Source organism: Musca autumnalis, unplaced genomic scaffold, assembly GCF_047663935.1.
Source record: "Musca autumnalis isolate F117 unplaced genomic scaffold, ASM4766393v1 scaffold_3, whole genome shotgun sequence".
Classification (NCBI taxonomy): Eukaryota; Metazoa; Arthropoda; class Insecta; order Diptera; family Muscidae; genus Musca; species Musca autumnalis.
In genome coordinates, this window is record NW_027411866.1 from 199,788,491 (window position 1) to 199,807,401 (window position 18,911).

An 18,911-nucleotide genomic window follows, 5' to 3' on the forward strand; every position below is an offset into this window, starting at 1 on the left:
TTGTGGTGTTTTTCTGAAGAACGTATGACGAGTGTTTACATTTCTTGTTATTGTGTTCCATTTCCTACTGTTCCTATGAATAAAAAGGTGGATTTTTTTGGAGAATCAAAATATGGAATGAAATGAATTATAAAGTCAAGACTTTGTTGACATTGTTTTATATAACCCAAAAGATAAATGGATTTGAAATTATGTATGTTCATTGGCCCCGAAAAAAGAATAGTGTCGGAACGCATTCTGCCATGTCAGCCCTTATAGAGGCATGTTCACCCCTTTAGCAGATATTATATACGTATATCGGTCTACGTTTAGGGATAGCAGCTTTAATTTTGTATTTCGTGTTCCGAATCAATAAAAATCGACTCGGTAAAAAATTATGGGTCTGCTCTAAGTTATACACCGGATATATATGTACCTCACTATTTAATGTATATTGAAGGCTTAAGTTGAAAACTTCCTCACAATGTGGAGAAGGTGTTATATGGGTGTTTTCCTAAAACTCCCTTAAAACCTCGGAGAATCGGTCCGAGCACGCCCTTTATATTCATATACAGCTAACATAAAACGATATAGAGATCTGTGTCTGTTCTTCTACCCATAATAGTGCTATCCGCAATATTGGAAATCTCGTCAGAAATGTCAGCCGGATTCCAACCAGAATAGACTCATTATCGTAAAATATTTAGCTGGTGAAAAAGTATATTTTGGCCTAGTTTTGTCGTCGCTCTGCATATCATAATTATAGACCGATCAGCATGAAATGTCCAAGGAGGTAAGAGCATAGTGTGAAGTCGAACATACATTTTGTATAAAAAGTTGAAAATTTTTTCTTTGAGACACATTTCGGCGATTACGCTTTTATATGGAAGGTAGCCATTGGCCTCTCTTTTGATACCAATTATGTTAATGTAGGTGGCCAGATAATGGAGCTACCTACATATGTTTATCCTAAAAGATACGATATTTTTAGACTAACGAGGGTATATGAAGAAAAGACAAAATTTTTTAGTTTTCCATAAAAAAAAAATTAAAAATTTTGTTTAAGCTACATGAAAGATTTTTGGTACATAGATTGGGAAAAAATTCCCATTCTTAAATCTGTTCGAGATACTAATTTTGGTTGTTGCGCAAAAGTTATGGCGGTTTCAATTCTGATAAAAAGAAAAAAATCTTTAAAAGACTCTAATCATTATATTGAGAAACTCTCTTAATTAGGGGCTCCCTACATACTATATGTTTACTGAGGTCCCATAACTTTAGTGAAAAAGTTGTGCATTTTCGCGGAAATTAGGAAAGAATTCCAAACAATTGGTAGTTTGCAACTTGTTTTAATAAAATTCAACCTGCTTATGCCTCTGAAAAATATATAGAAAATATGTACGTAATCTATACATCGCGAAGATTCAAATGAAACCAAAACTATAAAAATCCTTTTAGTGGTTTTCATATTATAGCAAAAACATAAAAATATATTGAGGAAATTTATAAAATTTTTGGAAGAGAAAATATTTATTAAAATTTATTTTGTGAATTAGTTGAAAAAAATTTAGGAAAAATATTTCGGAGTTATTCTTCTATTTTAGTTTAATTTCACGCAAAAAATCAAATTTTTTATTCTAATCACTTCTCGAATACACACTAACATCTAGCGGAAGATATGGGTATCGTTCAAATAAATGTTGGGTTCCTTTTAATAGGGTATACTCTTGAAATAAAACTGTATCGGGTAATGTTCATTTTGAAATGCGTGTAAACCGCGAAATTCTCAAAACCACTTGATGCGCATGCGGTTTACCAACACAGCGAATTATTCTCTTTTAATTTGTACACATTTGCTAGGATTTACTTTGGCCGCTAAGATGTAGCATCGTCTGCAGTTTAGTGTGCAACAAACTGTATAACGCTTATAATTTGCACAAAGTGCATACACTTTTTATGCGCATCCGATTTCACTATCAACCGTGAAAAAATACATCGATCTAAACATATTTCAATAAAATCCATCAAGAACCGTGGATGTAGCATCACACAGTATTTTTTGGATAAATCGGATACAGCTCCCATGCCACTAAATTTTTCAAACCGCTGTTTTCGCACAAACGCGAGTGATGATTCACTTTCTGTATTGAAAAGGAAACGATCCAAAAATTTTTCAATTTTTGCAGTAGCCATTTCCGCCGTTCTAGTAGATGGATTTTTACGATCTGTGATTCATATCCGGATCGTCGAAAAACTAAAATATCGCGGGGTACCAGCACACTCAAAACTATATTGTAAATACTGTACCTAAAAAATAGGTTTTTTAGAAAAAATATCGCACTAAATTTTGGCTTTTGGCAGTAGATTACTCTGCTGCTGTGTGGGCTACATACTCAATATACATATCAGATTATGCGAAATCGCGAGTTCTTTAATCCTATAATTGGTTTTTCGAAATATCCGAATGCGCGTCCCAGTTACATAAAAAATACAAAAAACACCTGAAATCCGGCTTCAAAATGTCAGCATCCATAAAAGGTGGATGCAGTGGAAATTTTGGAAAGTGATACATTATAAGTGTACTCTTCATTTTGTATTCTCCTACTTTTACTTTGGACAGATGTCCGTCATTTGAATGGTTTAATCAGAAATCGAATAGCAATGTAAAAAACCTGTTTAGCTTCAACGTGTTTTTACCTATGTTTTTTCCTTTACGCGGTCGTAACTACGACGTAAATTAAATTTTTTTGCTAAATTTTCGAGCTTTGTACAAAAACATCTAAATTAATCCAGCAATAGTCATAGTTACTGGCAAACTACAATAGTTCGCGTATTATAATAGTGCAAACCTTGGCATCATGGAAACTAAAAAATTTTGACTTTTCCTCATATACACCTCGATACGACCAAAAATGTGTCTTACCGAAATAACGGTTTTGGACCCCAAGTAGTTTTGGACGAAATTCGTTTCAGCCAATTTGGAGTCAATTTACCCTTGTCCGCCTGTCTATCTGGCTGACTGGTGCGCACGATAACTCTCGAACGGATCAACCGATTCTCATCAAATTTTGGATATCAAAATATTTTGTTCACACTTAGCTTAAGTTCGAAGATGGGCCATATCGGTCCACTCCTTCGGGTACATCTCGCACAAAATTTCAATATTTTTCTGTAAAATGGTGTGAACTATAACTCTCGATTTGATCCAAACTTTGCACATCGTATTATTCTTTCGAGATATAGATCGTGTTCGAATATGGACTATATCGGTCCACTTCCCACTTTCCCACACAAAATTCGGATAAAGTGAAGTTTAAAGACCAGAACAGAATCAATCGTCGCTTGCTTTGCTTGCTTCCCCAAATGTCAAATTATAAAGAAATGCCAGAGCTTCTTTGCAAATCCGCCAGCGTTCTCCTTTAGGACGCTCTGGCATTCCTTTATAATTTGACATTTGGGAAGCAAGTGTTAATATTTTTTCAACAGCTTGTCATTGCGGCTCCCTTTACAACGGTACAATTTTTGTCTGGCGCAAGTCCACATTTCCTGAGATAATGGCCTAAAATAGCAAATCCGCAAGATTACATTCGCAGGGAGATTCTGGTTGGTCCAAACTTTGCAAATCGTCTTATTTCAACTAGCCATGTATCAGGTCGGTATATGGACTACATTGGTCCCGTCCTTCACGTACCTCCCACACAAAATTTGTGAAAAGTGCACTTTAAAAGCTCGTCTTTGATAGTTTTGAATTTTTTTTGCAAAACGTTCTTACGAAAAAAGCCTGTCGGCACCAACTGAGCTGGGTAATACGTAAGATAATCCTGCAAGGAAGAAACCGATATTGTCCATACGTTTTACATCGTATTATTTCCTACAGCCTCGAATTATGCCCGACTATTGACTACAAAGTACCACTCTTTCGGGTACTTCCCACACAAAGTTTTGAAAGAGTGCAGTTTAAGGACATGTTCTGTTTTTAGGTAGCAAATCCATACTTCTTGAACTATTGGGCCAAAAACTCAAAAACCCCTATAGATTTCAGAAGTAGTGTGTTTAATTCTTTTCTTTAGGTCCGAGGCTAAATATAGGGTATAACTATTTTTATAAAAATATGTTAAATAAAACCGAGCTCAGTCGGCATAGCTAACTGATACTTTCTTATTTGTCCTAGAGGACACATTAGAGAAATGAAGATTTGGTGTACAATGCTGAGCAGATATTTTGCACGGTGTCATCGATCCTTGTCCTATAGGAATCTAGACAGCAGCATCATCCCGAACGTGGATGAGCCGAAACTACTCTGCTTTGTCGTGGCAACTGACGCTCCTCAACTGCGATAGATGGGGGATGTTCTCCGAGGACCGCATTCGTCCGATAGTTGTTTATGGCATCCGTGTGAATGCTATTCAAACCTTTTTGATAGGCTTGTTGATCAAGCCGTTCTCTCTTGTAACGTTGGACCTTTAATTCTAGATCATGAAGATCCCTCCTGACGATGCTTGAGTATGGCATTTGCGACAGCAACTGTGTGAGTGGTATTTAAACCTGCTTGATGGGCATGTTGATCAAGGGATTTTCTGTTGTAACATTTTTGATCATGTAGATTCCTCCTCACATGGCTGAGGGGGAGGGGGGTGTTTTATCCACCATATTGTAATTGGAATGGCTCTGTGGGTAAGATCCGAGAAAGTACAGTAACAAGAGCATACCATTGTGTTGCTGCACTGGAATAATCTTTCCTTCCTCATGTAGATGGTCCACTGAAGATATGAGAAGGAACCCTATTGCAGTTCTCACTACAGCATTTTGACAGGTTTAAATATTTTTTTCATTGCGTTGCACTTATATTCATAAACCACACTGGCGCCGCATAGCCTACCACATTCCGACCTATCGCGTTATATGTGGTCAACAAGGTTTCTTTATCTGCACCCCAAGTGCTGGCCAGGGACTTGAGAACTTTATTTCTACATCTCAGCTTGTCGCAGATAGTTCTGGCATGCGCAGACGACGTGAACATGCTATCCAATGTGAACCCTAGGATCTTGAGATAGTTGGTGGTTGGAATTTTGCTACCATCGACCACGACATTCCGCTCAGTGTTCACCACAGCAGTCCATGTGGTAAACCGAGTGGCCGTAGATTTAGTGTCGGTATATTGCATATTCCTCGCAAGGGAAAATATGGTAAGGCCAGTTAATAGAAGTTCAAATGACATGATCGAAGGTACCTGGGGCCAAGATGGTACAATTTCAACATATGTTACGATCTCAATGCCGTCTAAAGGTGGTGAAATACAGGAAAGGTAGAGGTTAAACTGTTCTGGAGATATCACTTACCTTGGGGAACTCTCTGTTTCCCTCTACGGGGCTTGGACTTTTTGTCCCTGAATTCCACGTACGAATTGTGTCCTTATATACATATAATTGATAATCCACCGTTTCAAATTTGGCCGGAGGGTACTCACCTCATTGTCCTCAAACAGCGTGGAGTGCTTGGCAGCATCAAAGGCTTTTTATAAGTCGAGGATCACCTCCTCTGTTGTATCGCACGGCTTGTTCTGATTGGGTCCTCCACTAATATGTGGGGTGATGGCGTGCAGCGCTGTTGTCGTGCTGTGTTGCTTACGGAACCCATGCTGATTATCGGCACATGGATAGCTATTGCTGACGCTGAGGAAGAGTAATGCTTCAAGAGTCTTTGCTGGAAATGGTCTGTAGGATTCAACTTTGCTGGCGTCTTGGCTGACTTCTGTAGCGGGACCACCCTGCCTATTTTGAAGATTTCGTGAACGATGTAGGTGACAAGCTACAGGTTGAGAACTTTCTCGGTATATCCATCTGTTTCAGCATTACCATAGAGATTTCATCAGAGTCTAATGTTGTGGATGACATTTTCAACATAATCTATTGTAAATGTTGGTGGTTCATCCTCAGCAGGAAGGTAACGTCGCCAAACGTGAATAAGGTCCTATACAGAGGGGAAAAGTCGATTCAAAATCAATACAGTATGGCGTTAACATGAGCACTGGCGTGTTGAATTTTTTTTGAACACGACTGTTGTAATTTTTTCCAATCTGACACCATTAGTATGTCAATATGATCACAAGCGTGCTCAATTTTTAATATTTGGACCACAAACGTGCTCACTTTGACCACGGTACGTTTTCAATTCTCGAAAACGTTGACACCATCTTGTTATCAAATTGACAACGGCGTGCTCATTTCGAGCACGAACGGTGTTGATAGACTATTGACAACGGATGTGGTCAGTTTGAGCACGTATGGTGTAATTTTTTTCTCTGGAGGATGTATCTTTCAGGTCACTCTCGTTCCCACAATACATTTATTCTGGCTCCAATTTTGCAACTCTACAGATAATTTTGCCAGTTTTTCCGCTTATGATTGCCGACCAACCTTGTAACTTGCAGTATCAACTCCCTAACTCTTGGGTCACCGAGGTTTGCACGACGAAGGTCATCACGCTCCTTTGTCAATCCCGTGGCCTCTGTTACCGGACATCAGAAGGGTTGGGCAGATCTCTGAATCGGTGAAACTAGGCCAATAAGCTTTTAATGAAACTGCGGCGTTCAGAAGTGACGAAATCGAGCGGTCTGATGATGTAGACAATTATGGGGAGATGGTCTGACCCAAGAGAAACGACGAGTGACACGATGGTTTTACCTGGCGAATTGTGACACTCTCCTCATTGAACGTGCAATACGCAGAGCTACCAATCTGCTCATCTAGTACCTCTCTGGTCATTTCCTAGTATCGAATACCTCAACTCATGATGAACAAGACCTTCCAAAAGAGGGCTAAGGTTGGGCCCATTACCGGGAGTACAGCTATTTATCGGCGGGATGTATACGTTAAGCAACTCTACCCCGGCACCTGAATGTTACTCCCATACAGTTCATATACGAGTCACTAGAGCCAGGCTCAAGCTATTATCCCCCAATTCCATTTTTGTGCGATCCTTCCTCAGTTCGTTGTAACAATCACAACACTGTAAGCCTCAGTTGTTGTTGAGCCTGGTTTCCTGCACAGCTGCGACAATGATATTCTTTCGACTCCTGAAATCCACTATTTCATCGATCTTCCATCGCAGTCCATTGTATTTAATTTGCAAAAAGGGTGAATTTTCAGGGATTGGAACAGCAACGGCTGGTGTTAAGGACGAGACCAGAGAAAAACCTGAGATGCACCCACTCCAGGGATCTATTGCATCACACTGAAGTTTGAGTGTGTTGGAAGCGGATGTGACAAACTGAGCACATCCATATTGGTCCTGGATTTTTCCTCCATTCCGGCACGATACAAATACAAACATGTGAACACTAGGGTGAACCAAAAATTGCAAAAATTTGGCAAAATTTGCATATTGGAGCTATACCAAAATCCGACCTAATTTTCAAATTTTTTTGTAGAAATCTTTTTTTGCCACAATAATGAACTGGTAAAGTTTTTTCATCGATCGGACCATAATTGTGGCATTTAGAAAAATTTTGGTGAAAATGCGCTTTTGGTCCCATACAAATTACTATGGAAACAAAGATCGCTAGATTGGCACCGGTTAACCTTAACCGAACGCTATAAAATTTCATATATAAGGTTTTTGGATCAAATGGAAAAAATTTGAGGGGTAGGAAATAAAAAAAAAATGTTTCCTTTTGGTCACCCTAGTGTACACTCCTGCGGCAGCCGCTGGTTTTCAATGGGTTCGTCATCACTTATTCTCATGACATGGCCTAGCCAGCGGAATCGTTGGAACTCGATATGTCTAACTATGATGATGTCATCAGTTTGAGGATCGTGGGTGCGATATATAAAGGAGTGACTTCTATACTCAGACCAAGTATCAATATGGACTATGTATATCAGCCAATTCATAGCTCCCCAAATGTTCAAAACTTTTGCGTTTCAATTCCGTTGAGAAGTGACCTTCTCGGATTGTGTTAAATGTTTAATAGCGGATGGGTTTTTATGTTTTTTTAGTTTTATTGCTGACATACTAGTCCAAAATCTTTAAATTATACCATGACCAATGACTGGTGCATGCGATATCTATCGAAAGGAATGACTACCAAAATAAGATCCACTTCCAAAATGGACTATGTAGGTACATTCCTTCAGGTACCTCTTCCGCAACACTTTTGAGCTTTGTCGGCAAATTCATATGTCCAACAAGGCCACCAAATTCTGAATAACCCTAAATACATAATTTTTGTCAACACAATTTTGGCATATATGACGACATCCCCTTCTGCCTGCTCCCAATATATGTATGAATGTTTGTTGATCTAAATTCCACAAAATATTTGTCACTTGTTGACAGTTCATAGTCCATATTTCTTTCTGAAGATTATTTTAAGTCATTAATATTGGAAAATTGTTCATCATCCAGCGCCATACATCAATCATCAATTAACATCAACCAGCTACACCTTACCACACCACACTATGTGATGTCTTGCCACACCATGAACCTACACCAACGCACATATTCACTCCCCCACTCACTCATCATTCATGCCAATTGTCAATAATAAGGACAGTAGATTGGTCATCATCAATAAGTTAACTACAGATGGGGGTCCACAACAAGACCCCGCCGTCATCAATCTAGCCGAGCAATGGTGTAATGAACTACAAGTGATTGACTGACTACCAGAAGAGAAGTTCGGCCATTACAATGACATGTTGTTGTTGCTGTTGGACTTGTTGCCGCCTTAGCCGCCTGCCTCTTTAGACAACAGACAATGATGACGTAAAAACAAATATTGTTGAGAACAGAAAGAAAAAAAACACTCAACATGAAAAATCCCACCAAAAACATCAACAGACGAAAAATCCATTGAACTCAAATTGGTTGGGTTTTCTCTCCTTCAAAAGTACCAACAAAGCCAGCACCAGTATTTTAATGGCAACAAATGGCAAAGGCAGTAGCCGGCTGTAGCAGCAACAACATCACATCAGCTGCTAAAATAAAACTCCCAAAGCTCACAACAATGACAACAATTACAGCAACATCAGCAATTTTTCTAAATCATCAAACATACAAACATTGTTCAGTCAGACGGTCTGTGTATATTTGAGAAAATTTGTACAGAAACACACAATAACAACAAACAAATAAAACAAAACAAGTAAAAAAGTTTCAGTCGACTTTGCCGACAGATATATACCCTCAGCCTATGTGAATTGAAACTTTCATCTACAGTCAGATCTAAGTATTTAGGGTCCTTTCAGAATTTTGTGGCCTTTTTGGGACATTGAACTTGCCGACAAAAATGTGAATTAGGATTAAAGTTCAAAAGTGTTGCGGAGGTACTTTAAGGAATAGACCGACATAGTCAATTATGGCAGTGGATCTTATTTTGGTAGTCATATCTTTTCGATAGATGTCGCACCCACTAGTCGTTTAGTGGGTCATCGTATAACTTTTGTACCTGTATGCCAGGAAGCATGGATTTGTCCACGGAAAACATAATATTGTTGTAAACAGGACCACAATGAACAGCATCGGTATATATTTTCAAAGGATCTTCGAACATACCCTAAACTCCACTTAGGCACAAATGTTGAACGTTTGTGGGGGGGTACCCTAAGGAGAGGACCGATATGGGCCATTTTGGAAATTAAATAAATATTAGGAGATCCCAAGTTTGGACCAAATTGGTTGCCCCGTTCAAGATTTATATATCGTGTATACCATTACAGTAACATTTTTTTAAATATTGGGGGAACTACCGGAAGTTGTGGACCGGTATTGTTCATCTTCTAACTGAAACTAATTTTGGGCAAAATATGACGAAGGCCAGTTTTTGGACCAAATCGGTTGATCAGTTCGAAAGTTATTGTGCTCTCCGGTTCCATATGTAGTGGTGAAATAGGGGTTTTTACACCATTCGGGTTGTTTTCTCAAGAAGTATGGACTTGCCCCTGAAAAAACTTTTACCGTGGCAATTGAGGCTGCGAATGCAAGTTGCTTCAACAAAAATCAAAGTGATTTCCCGAAATTTTGTGTGAGAGGAGTGGACCATAGTCCATATTCGAACCTATTCTATATCTGGTAGATATATTAGGATGTGTAAAGTATGGACCAAATTGGTTAATTCCATTCAAGAGTTATCCTGCGCACAAATTTTCCGAACATTTTCGAACTTTTGTGGGGGAGGTACCGGAAGGAGTGGACCGATATAACCCATCTTCGAACTTAAACTAGGTTTGGACAAAATATTACGGAAACCAAATTTTGGACCGAATCGGTTGATCGGTTCGAGAGTTATCTTGCGCTCCAGCCAGCCAGACAGGTGGACGGACAGAGATATACATTCAGCCTCCGACCTAAAGAGAAGAAGCAAAAATCAATATTTCCGACGTCTATAGGCATGTTCGAGTCTTAACTAGGGTGCACATATTTTGTAATGTTGCCAAATATTGAAAATCGATACCACACGAGTCCTTAAACTGCACTCTTTCTTTGAAACTTCACTTTGTGTGGGAGGTATCCGAAGGAGCCATAATTCGAGGCTGTAAGAATAATAATAATACCATGTACAACGTTTGGACCAAATCGGAGTCTCTCTTCGAGAGTTATTTTAAGTACTATCCAGTTTATTTGGTGCCGTCAGGCTTTCATTTGGAGCTTTTGTGCCATTATCTCAGGAAGAAGGGACGTGCAACCAAAAAAATTGTGCCGTCGTAACAGGGTTAGCAAGAAGAATATTTTGCAAAAAAAAAATTCAAAACGATCCGAGATGAACTGTTAAACTGCACTTTTCCCAACGGTTGTGTGGGAGGTACCCGAAGGATGGGACCAAGCTGATACATGACTAGATGAAATAATACGATGTGTAAAGTTGGGACCAATCAGAAACTCACTGGAGCGGTCAAATATACCGCCGCACAGTGGTTCAGAATCGTTTTTTCCTGATGAAAATTCTATAACTTTTGAACGGATAGAGATATTTTTTGTTGGACAGATAACACAATCAGTTTCAGACGCATTGTAAGCGGTCAAATTAGGTCTGGTAGTTGCAGGGAAATTCAAGGTCAAAGTTAAACTTTTGAGTTTTGTTTACTATTTTTCATCAAAATATGAGTGTTTTTGTGTTTTTTATATCTTCCTATATATTAAAGATGGTCAAACACCAATAATGAAACTATAAAAATACCAAAAAAACTAAAAAATAAATCGAAAATTTTTTTCTTAAAATTTTAAAAAAAAAAATTACAAAAAAAAATTTAATTTTTTTCAAAAATTAAAAAAAATACTCCTTGGGTTTTCATAAAACTTATATAACTCGTATAAAAACTCACATACTCAAACAAGTGTGCCAAGGATATAGTCGGGTCGGGGCCGACTATGTGATACCCTACACCACTACCCCTGTTTATAATCTTTTGACTAATAAAATTCAAAATATTAAAATTGGGATAGCTTAGCGCCATTGCTCTGAATGTCTTCATTAACACAGGTAAATTTTTTTGAAACGCATTTAAGTGCATCGACATTACAACCAAAAAAAAAAAAATGGAAAAGTGGGATGTATGCCGACCATCAATAGGCTTCTTTCTCTGTTAGACCCCCATCAACCCCCAAAATTTCGTGAGGATCCGATCAAAATTTCGTAGTGTGATTGCACAAAAATGGTAAAAGGGATGCATTACCGACAATTGCGATATCTCTGTTGTTTGACCACCTATGACAACCTACTTCACATCGTTGTTAAGGTGATATTTTCTACTTTCCTTGCCAGGTTTTGCTTTCGATATACCTCGTACAGAAGGGAGATATTAACTTTGAAATAAAACGTTGATCTTTTTTCCAAATATTTTTTTTCACATTCCGACCCTGAATAATATCCGACCATTATCAAAAATCAAAAGGTTTTTTCCTATGTGGGACCCTCAATAACACCCAAAATTTCGTGATGATCCAATTAAAATTGCGACCTGTAGCGTGATTTCCAAAAAAGTGGAAAAATGGGATGTATTACCCACTATTGCGATATCTCCGTTATTTGGATACCTACGCCGAACTGCTTTACATCATTGTTATGATGGGATTTTCTACTTTCGTAGTCGGACTTTGTTCTTGGAAGATCCCCAACCGAAGCTGTGATATTCGTCATTATTATTAAAATCGCAAAAATGAAAAGTTGTGTTCTATTAGCGGCTATTGCGATATCTTCGTTGTTTGACTACCTAGGACAACCTACGTGACATCGTTGCAAAGGTGATATTTTCTACTTTCATTAGCAGGTTTTGCTTTTGATATACCCCTTTTAGAAGCAGAGATATTCGCTTTGAAATAAAACGTTGACTTTTTCTCCAAATAAGTTTTTTGCCCATTCCGACCTCTGAATATTATCCGACCATCACCAAAATCAATAGGCTTCTTTCTCTGTAGGATCCCCACTAGCCCCCAAATTTTCGTGACGATCCGATTAAAATTGCGACCTGTAGCGTGATTAAAAAAAATGAAAAAATGGGATGTATTGCCGACTATTGTGATATCTCCGTTATGTGGCCACCTACGCCAACCTACTTTGCATCACTTTAAAGATGGGATTTTCTACTTTCATAGTCAGACTTTGTTTTTGGAAGATCCCAAACCGAAGCTGTGATATTCGTCATTATAATTAAAATTGCAAAAATAAAAAGTTGGATTCTATTAGCGGCTATTGCTATATATTCGTTGTTTGATCACCTACGAGAACCTACTTTACATCATTAGAAAGGCGATATTTTCTACTTTCATGGCCAGGTTCTTTTGGTATACCCCATATTGAAGCTGAGATATTCGCTTTAGAAAAAAAAACGTTGTCTTTTTCTCCAAATAAGTTTTTTGCACATTACGACCCCTAAATATTATCCCACCATCACTAAAATCAATATGCTTCTTCATCTGTGTGACCCCCATTAACCCTCAAAATATCGTGACGATCCGATCAAAATTGAGACCTGTAGCGTGATTTCCAAAAAAGTGGAAAAATTGGATGTATTACCTATTATTGCGATATCTCCGTTATTTGGTCACCTACGCCGACCTAGTTTACATCATTGTAAAGATGGGATCTTCTATTTTCACAGCCAGGCTCTGCTTTTGGAAAGTCCCCAACCAAAGCTGTGATATTCGTCATTATAATTAAAATTGCAAAAATGAAAATTTGGGTTTTATTTGCGACTATTGTGATATCTTCGTTGTTTGATCACCTACGAGAACCTACTTTACATCATTAGAAAGGCGATATTTTCTACTTTTATTGCCAGGTTTTGCTTTTGGTATACCCCGTATAGAAGCTAAGATATTCGCTTTGGAAAAAAACGTTGTCTTTTTATCCACATAAGTTTTTTGCCCATTCCGACTCCTAAATATTATCCGACCATCACCAAAATCAATAGGCTTCTTCCCCTCCGGGACCTCCATCAACATCCAAAATTTCGTGACGATCCGATCAAAATTGCCAGATCGACTCAGCTCGTCAAGACATTCATTTTGGTATATATAAGTATGGGTCTACGACCATTATTTCGATGCGTTACAAACTTTTTGGCCAAAACCAACTTATAATACCCTCCCCACATAGTGGTGTAGGGTATAAAAATCAAAATTGTAAAAGCTAACCCAAAAAGACGCCACCAACTTTCTAAAATTTTATGTTTATAGCCCACCCATCAAATCCCCATCCAAAACTTTTAATATTATCTACAAAAATAATTTTCAAAAATAATTATAATTTTATATGATTTTCGCTTTAGATTATCTGGGACATATTTTTCATATTTAAAGAGCTATAACTTCATCATGGATGCACATATCGACAAAATTCTTTCAGATTCGTCGTATCTGATGTGTTTACTGTAAGAAACAGAAACACTGTGCGTCGTATGAACTACGAGCTGAATAGGTAGTTAGTTTGGCTTATAGAACCAATGTTCTGTAGAGGGCCAACTAATGCAATGAATGAACATGGGAGTGGTCAGGGGAGGTGTTCATTGGTCTTGTCCTTCGTTTTATATCCTCATCTGCCTCATCAAAATAATGGTTTAGGACCCCAAGTATGTTAAGACGAATTCCGTTTCAGACAATTTGGTGTCGATGTTGCCTTACCCGTTCGTGTGTCAAGCGCTCGAACATATCAACCGATTTCGCCTGACATTCCACAAAAGTTCAAAAATTTTCGCTTATATGATGCTCATGAAAACTGTCGATGTTAGTAACCAATTTGGCCCAAAAGTTTAAGTTCGAATATGGTCGGTTAACTCAGAGACTCCGATCGTTTTAACTTTTTTGCTGCGACGTCCTGAGATTAGTCTGATAGCTCTATAAACCCTGCCGACAACAACTAAAATTATTAATGACCACGATAATTTACAAATTGAATATTCTATTTAACCGAAACTTTGCACATTCTAAAATTTCTTTCAAATGTAGTTTAAGTTCAAAATTTTCGCCTAAATGCGAAAGAAGGTGGTTCTCGTGATTCTGACAACAATGATATAATGGTTTTCATGGGCAAATCTAAGCTTCCCGACATAATGACCCAACAGCTCTACTAAAACCAATGGAGCCTAACTAAAATAAATGGTTAATACGATAACTATCGAAAGGAGTGACACAGAAAATAAGATCCAGTTCAAGATGGACTGTGTTGGACCATTCGTTAAGGTACCTTTTCCTCAAACGTTCAACACTTTTACGCCTTAATCCACTTTAAGGTCACTTCTCGGACCGGATCGGCATTCATTTAGCTGTCTACAAAGCCGACTGATTCCTTTTTACATGTTTGCTTCTCAATACTTTATGTTAATCATTGCTTTCTTGGTCCATCTCTGTTTCAACCTGTGACTATTGTAGCGTGCCACATCTATATGGCAAGTGTGCTGAGTGTGTTTTTCTGTCAATCGTCTCTTAAGTTATTGGCGACGACGACAACCACAATGATGTGGATGGTGGCGGCGATGATGATGATGATGACGGTGACGATGAATGCAAACGGTTTTTTGTATTTTAGTTTGAAACGGAACACGCGAGCTGAATGTTGGCGGTTGTTGTTTAGAAGAAAAGTGTTGGAAGAAAGCAGCAAAATCGCATTCGTGACAAAAAAGAAAAACAAACGAAAAACGGTTGGTTTCCTTTATTGCGAATTGTTGAAAGAAAACAAAACGAAAAAATTAGAAAAATTAAAGTGAATGTAGTTTTACTAAGTTCATTTCCCAATACTCGCCAAGCAAATATGTAAATGAAAATTTGCCCCAAAAAATATTACTCAACAAAAAGTAAGAAATACAAAATTAAAATAAATTCGAGTAACACGAAAATAGTGCCATAAACCGCATGAATAAGTGTAGCATCAAAAACATAGGTGATTAATATTTGGCGTTCAAAACTACACCAACTAAACTACACGAGCAACAACAACAAAACATGTGAAATATTTTCATAATGAAACACTTGAAGCAAAACAAAAATAAAGTGAAGACATTTTCATTTGAAATGAGGAAAATTTTTGGTGTTTTTAATGAAAAGTGTGTTGTGTTTTTTGTTTTGGGTGATCTAAGTGAGAACGGTATAGTTGAATAGTATTCGAAGGATTTTAAAGAAAAATTAAAATTCATATTTACTTATATATGACAGTGGAACATCATTAACGGGATACTTGTTTGTGATGTTTCACATTATGAGAATAAAAATATTAATAATAAAACAAATCACTTTAAAAATGCAACAATGAAAAGGGTTTAGTTCGACCAGACCGAACCTATGAAACCCTCCACCATAAAGGAGACCGGAATCTGCGAAAATATCTCCAGACAGTTTAAAATTAAAACAAGTAAGAATGCGTTAAGCCGGGCCGAACTTGTTACGCCCTCCATCACGAGTTGCATTGAAGTAAAATTGAACAATTTGTTTTCTTTCGTTTATGAAGAAGACTGAATACCACATTTCAGCAATTTCGGTAAAATAATGTATCTAACCTCCAAAATACCGAAATTCGGGAGGTACCGTTCAGCTATATCAAAACGTCGATCTATACCGACAAGTTTCTGGTGTAGTAGTTTTAACCTCCAACGTAAACAAAATACCAAATTTCAGCCATTTCGGTGGGTTGTTGTGGCCACAACCACAACTTGTACGGAAAAATTTCTGGGGGAAATTGTATACCACCAACGAACACTAAATAACAAATGTCATTTATTTCGGTGGAATATTGAAGCCACAACCTTCAAAATACCGAAAATTGGGATGTACCGTTATATGAAGGTGTAGAACCATACCGACAAGTTAAGAGGGGAATGTTGAAAACCCCCAACGTAGACTAAATACAAAGTTTCAGCCATTTCGATGGATTATTGTGGCCATAACCTTCAAAACACTAAAAATCGGCAAGGACCTGAACTGACAAATTTCTGGCGGAAAGTTTTATATATTAAGGCCACAACTTGCAAAATACCGAAAATGGGAAGGTACCTTTCTATAAGAGCTATATAAAGGCGTGGACCTACAAATTTCATATGGAAAGTTTTATAACCCAAATGAAGACTAAGTACAAAATTTCAGCCATTTCGGTGGAATATTGAGGCCACAACCCTCAAAATACAGGAAATCGGGAGGTACCGTTCTATGGGAGCTATATGATGGCGTGGAAAATTGGAATGTACCTACCGTTCTACGGGGGCTAAATTAAGGCGTGGACCTGTACCGGTTAGGTTTTAAAAACCCAACGAAGACTAAATACCAAATTTCAGCCATTTCGGAGGGATATAAGGCCACTACTTTCAAAATACCGAAAATTGGGAGGTACTGTCCTATAGGGCTATATGAAGGCGTGGACGTATACCGACAAATTTCATATGGAAAGTTGTATACCCCCAATGAAGACTAAATATCAAATTTCAGCCATTTCGATGGATTGTTGTGGCCATAACCTTTAAAATACCGAAAATCGGGATGTACCTTTCTATGGGGGCTAAATGAAGGCGTGGACCTATACCGAAAAAAATTCTGGGGAACGTTTTCTACCCCCAACGAATATTAAATTCCAAACTTCTGCCATTTCTGTGTGATAATGAAGCTAAAACCTTTAAAATACAGAAAATCGGGCGGTACCGTTCTATGGTGGCTATATCAAAACGTGAACCGATATAGCCCATTTGCAATACCAAACATCCTAGGAGTAATAGAAACTTCTATACCAAATTACAAAACTCTATCTTAACCAGTAAGGAAAAGGATAATAGTCGGGCGGGGCCGACTATATGAGACCCTACACCACTGTGAATATTTAAAATTTAGGAGATATATATCAATTTGAACTGCTTTCTATATAATATGGTACACTTATTACTAGACAAAATTCCGTCACACATTCCATGTTTCATTAAAATTGGACAGATTGGTCGAAAATATATAAGGGAGCTATATCCAAATCTACACCACACTGTGGTAAGAGGTATTATGTCTTTGTGCATTTGTATGTAACAAATGAAACGAAATAGACCCATAGTTCCTTTTGGGGATATACATATAGGCACTTTCTGAGTCGATTTATGCATGTCCATTCGTCTGTCCATGTATTTTTGTTCGCAACGTACAGGTCGCATTTTTTGTCCGATTCAGCTGAAAATTGGGGACTACAATTTTTTTAGACATAGGAAGAACGCTATTGCTTTTGGTGAAAATCGATTCAGATTTGGATATAGCTCCCATATATATTTTCGCCCGATTTCACGGGCCACACACACTACATATGTCCGATTTCAATGAAATTTAGAATGTGTGACTGAATTCGGTTTAGAAATAAATGTGCCAAATTATATCGAAATCGGTTCAGATTTGGATATAGCTCCCATATATATTTTCGGCCGATTTCGCGTATTTGCTGCACCAAACACGCTCTGTAAGTCCGATTTCAATGATATTTGGAATGTGTGACTGAATTCGGTGTGGAACTAAATGTGCCAAATTATATCGAAATCGGTTATGATCTAGATATAGCTCCGTTTTATGTTTTACATATTCAGAGTGGTATAGGGTATCATATAGTCGGCCCCGCCCGACTTTGATCCTTTCCTTACTGGTTTCATTTAAAGTTTGTCACGGCGCACCGTGCATGATATTGTTTTATAAGGAGGCGATACAGTCAGTGCATTGTCCCAATTTGAACTCCTATACCTCACAAATGGTAAAACCTACGAAAATATCATAGAGGTCAATCTTATAGAAAATATTCACAGTTACAACATTTTCTCTAATCCCAATTCGATATGCCTTGCGGCTTCCAAGTAAAATCGTGAAAACATAAAAAAACCCTAAAAATGTGAGTTTTGATCGCGATTTATTTAAAATGCGCTCTGGCGATTTTTTTTTATTTTTCTTATCTATGAACATTTTAGTTTCAGAATCCGCAAAAATTTTCAAAGTGTAAGCATCTTCCATTTAAAATTGGTTCAGGCGCACCGTGTGGTGCACAGACTGAACTCTTGCGAAAAAATTAGAAATTTTGTAGGGAAGACATTCGGAGGAACACAGTCCAAATAGCCTATAATAGAGCTTAATTTATAGCTGGGAGGTATTATACAAAGTACAAAGTTTGGACCAAAGCAGCTTCTCTCTTCGAAAGTTATAAGGCGCATATATTTTAGTGACCACTGTGAACCAAAAACGTAAAATTATACCTAATTTGGTCGGAACATTTACCTAAAAACTTTAAAATACCTAAATCGGACTGTGCTGTTATATCGGGGTTATAACAAAAGTGGGCCCATAAAACCCTCTCAGTCGCACGATCAGTAATGTGCCTCTTGTGGTCTTCCATAAGTAGAACTTATGGGCTTCTATTAGAAGATTTTGTGGCGTTCCATAGGAGGATTTTGTTCCCTTCCACAGGAAGATCTTGAGACCTTCTATAAGAAGATTTT

The 18,911-nt window shown here is 37.8% G+C and overlaps 1 protein-coding gene across 6 annotated transcripts in view; it reads left to right on the forward strand.

Moving 5' to 3' along the window:
• The first annotated feature begins 14,995 nt into the window (after window positions 1–14,995).
• The window catches only part of prage (RNA exonuclease prage), a 254,065-nt gene continuing 250,149 nt past the window's right edge, over window positions 14,996–18,911 (forward strand). For 2 of the 6 annotated variants that reach the window (XM_073976253.1, XM_073976262.1), the window contains exon 1: window positions 14,996–15,269. The gene's annotated coding sequence lies outside the window, so the exon portion shown is untranslated. Of the gene's footprint in view, window positions 15,356–18,911 lie in introns of all 6 variants that reach the window. The other 4 variants (XM_073976256.1, XM_073976264.1, XM_073976257.1 and 1 more) reach the window with 3 other exon arrangements.